Source organism: Hyaloscypha bicolor, assembly GCF_002865645.1.
Source record: "Hyaloscypha bicolor E unplaced genomic scaffold K444scaffold_16, whole genome shotgun sequence".
Taxonomy (NCBI): domain Eukaryota; kingdom Fungi; phylum Ascomycota; class Leotiomycetes; order Helotiales; family Hyaloscyphaceae; genus Hyaloscypha; species Hyaloscypha bicolor.
This window is the reverse complement of record NW_020194518.1, coordinates 929,463-933,718: the sequence shown is the minus strand read 5'-3', so window position 1 is coordinate 933,718 and position 4,256 is coordinate 929,463.

Below are 4,256 nucleotides of genomic sequence, written 5' to 3'. Positions count from 1 at the left end.
CTATAGTACAAGTACTAGATAGATATTTTTAAGAGAATTAGATTCTCTGGATTTAATAAAAAGTCCTATATTTATATAAATATAGATTATAAGGTCTTTATTATTTTCTATATAAATAACTTTTAAGTACTCTATTATAAGAATAATAAAGTATATACTTAATTAATTATTACTTAGATTAAGATAGTTTACGAGCTTTATAATATACGGAATATAAAGTAATTTCTAGGAATTCGTATAATTAGAGATTAGAAGGCTAAAAAGCTCTGGCTAGTTTATAATACCTATATTAAGAAGATTATTAAGAAGTTCAGGGTAGTAAATAGGAAGTGCTCTAGTACTCTATTATCTAGAATTAATCTTCGGAAATATAGTAATTAAGCTTATCTATATTAAATTAAAGTATATTAGAAGAAGGTTAGATTACTACTTTATACTACGATTATAATTAGGCCAGATATAGCTTTTACTACTTTAGTACTCTCCTAGTTTTTAATAAACCCTGCTCCAGAGCACTTTATAGCTATAGATTAGGCTTTCTAATACTTATTTGGAACCCGGTTTTTAGTAATTTAGTATAATAGAGAATATAGAGAGATATAGCTATAGATTATATCTAATACTTTATATATAGATAACCTGGATATATAATAATTAAGCCATAAATATATAATCTCCTTATTTGGAGGTTTAATATTATAGAAAGCCGCTTAATAGAGCTCTATAATTACCTCTTTAACCAAATCAGAAATATATAGAGTTACTTATATAATAAAGGAAACTATAGCTCTCTAAAGGCTATTTAGAGATCTATACTTAGATCTTAGAGAGCTCTGGACTATATTCTATAATAATAAGTAAACTATTTGACTAATTATTAGAGAGAATAAAAGAATTACTATAAAGCTCTATTATATTAATATTTAGAATATATAGCTATATTAAGAGTATAATAAAGATATATTTCAAGTTATATACCTTTAAATAAGTAATATACCTATAGACAGACTTATGAAAAATCTACCCCGATTTAAATTCGAGAACTTTAGAGCTTTATTAAATCTTTAGGATATTAGAGTAAAGATCGAAATAATTAAATAATATAAAAAGAGGCTTTTATTTATGCCTTTTATTTATAAAATCTATTAAAATAATAGAGCTTGAGAGCCAATAGCAGGAGATCTAAAGATATTCTACTATAGTATTAATAAGCTTATATAGAAGGCCCTTTACCTAATTAGACTACTCTTTATTCCTATTAATAGCCTCTTAAACCTTAATAGAAGAGCTCTTATTACTATTCTCTTTATTAGATTCGGTAATCTCAAGTATAGTATAAATAAAGTACCTAAGAGCGGACAAACGCTTTAAAATAGTTAGAATCTATAAAGGAGAATTAAGAAAAGGGAGCTTATAGTATCTTTAGTAGTCGGAAGTTCTATAAGAAAGAGCTATATAATAGGGATATAAGAGATCGGAATAGCTAAATAAGAATAACCAGAAGTATACTTCTAGTAATAAGAACCTCGGCTAATAGTATTATAGCAAGAACTATTACTCTTGCCCTTTAAAGCAGATGAGACTATATTAAGTCAAAACGAGCTTTGGAATAGTATAGAGAACTTATAATAACCTATATAAGGGATCTCTCTGAGACTAGTACGAGCAGGATAAGAAGTACGAGGCTTTGGTACAGACTTCTTTACCTTTGGTAGAGGGGTACTAGAAGTATTAGAAGATAGTATAGGAATCTGAACCTCGATACTCTATTAAAAGTAAGCTTTATATTAATAGTCAAGAGCTATACTTACGGCGGACTTGCAAGCTACTTAATACTATCCAAAGTCAGTAAAAGGTAAAGCAAGAACGTATTTTGGATTGAAAATACCTTGGATTTGTAAGCCGGAATCGATTTAATAGTAGTGCGAGAAGAGGTAGAAGCCATGTTTGTAATAATCGGAAGCTTGGAAGGGATCTCTGGAAGGGTATTAAAGAAGAGCGGTTTGATTTGAGGCTCTGGAGTTAGTAAAAAGGGGTTCTTTATATAGGGCTTCCCTGGAATTCGGTGATCTGGGGAAATAATACGTACTAAGCCTATTCGGATCGGAATATTAATACGGCTCTGCAAAACCCATATATTGGACAAATCTTGCCATTTCAAAGCTCTCTAATTAGGTAGAATAGGTAGAATACGGTATTGTGCCTTCCTGGAGGGTATATTGCAGTAAGAATCACTGAATTGGGGCTAGTATAATTGCTCCGCTTAGTCAGGATCTATATACTTACTTCCTGAAGCTTTATACTTTACTCAAGCTCTTTTCTAGCTAGTTTAATAAACTCTTTTACTATCTAATGCAACTCCCTACTCTGCGATCTTTACGTGTATTATATATTTAATTAAATATTAAGAATTTACTAATTTTAAAGTCTTTCCTAAATATTAATTCTCAGATATTTATTTTAGATATTTATTTCAGATATTTATTAAAATATTTAACTTAAATATTTATTTTAAATATCTATTTTAAATATCTATTTTAAATATCTATTTTAAATATCTATTTTAAATATCTATTTTAGATATCTGCCTTAGATATTTATTAAAATATTTATTTCAAATATTTATTTTAAATATTTATTTTAAATATTTATTTTAAATATTTATTTCAGGTATTTATTAAAATATCTATTTTAAATATCTGCCTCAAATATTTATTAAAATATCTAAGTTAAATATCTATTTTAGATATTTATTTTAGATATTTATTTTAGATATTTATTTTAGATATTTATTAAATATTTTATTCAAATACTTATTTTAGATATCTGCCTCAGATATTTATTAAAATATCTAATTCAAATATTTTTTTAAATAGCTGTTTTAGATATTTATTCTAGATATAATTCTTAATATAAATATATATTCTTTTATTTTCTTATTTTTACTAGAGACTAAATTGTTTTAATTTTATTTAGAGATTTCGAACTCTTATTATAAATATATATTTTTATTATTTAGCTTATTTTATTATATTAATAGTTTTATATTTTAGTTATCTTTTATTTATTTCAATCTAGTAAGAAATCTTATATATTTAAAGAAAATTCTTTATTAGAATATAATATTAATAACTAGTTTACTAATAATCTTATTTTCTACTAGTATTATAATAAACTAGTCTATTCTAGTTTACTATTTATTTTCTCTTTAAGCTAATAATATTTTAGGTTAATAATATAGCTATTAGCTCTTAAGCTAGTATTAGTCTATAGTCTAAATAATTTCTCTTTACTAGCTATCTTTTTATAAATAGTAATTTTTTAGAGATTATTAATTAAAGTAATATTTTACTAAATAAAATAATTATAATAATAAATTCTTTTTAATATTCTATTAATTATTATTATAATATTTTCTAATTCTTTATAAATATAGTAATTAAGCTATTTTATAAAGCAAATAAAACTATTTAATAATATTAAATAATATTTTTTATTATTTAATAAATTTGTCTTTATATATAAATATAAATAATTACTAAAATTAATCTAGGTATTTCTGTTAGGTGGGTATTTATTCTAAAATAAAAATAATTGTTATGAAATAGTATTTTAATTATCGAGCGGTACTTACTATTTCCTGTTTATAGAACTAGATTTCTTAGTAATAAGTAAACATAATATAATCAAGAAATATAATTAAATATTTGTATATTTTAGAAAATTACTAAGATTATATTTATTTATTCATAATAATAAGCTAAAAGCTTTTATATTAAGATATATACCGTATTACTATATAATAACACACATAGTTTTATATTTAATATCTAAGCTTTAAGTTAAGGCTGTTAAAATAAATTGAAGATTTTAATAAACTTCTTTGGAAATAGAAAAACCTATACAAAGAGATTCTTAAAGTAATAATAAAAAAACCGTTTTAATTCTTTTTAAATAGCTTTTAAGTACATTTCAATATAGCTACTAGTATACAAATATAATAAAAAGGCAAGTTCTTTATTAGAATTTTACTATACTTATATTTTTTGAATTAAAAATTTACTTTATATATATATTCAAGCTTTAGGCTTAAGAAACAAAAAATAAAATAATCAAAACTAGAAGTAAAAAGACTAGAAACTCAATTATGTAACTAAAAAAAAGAAAGTATTTCTTTCTAAATTAAAAAATATTAAGAATTAAGAATTATAAAGAATAATATTCGAGATCTAATAGAAATATTTAAAAAGAAAGAC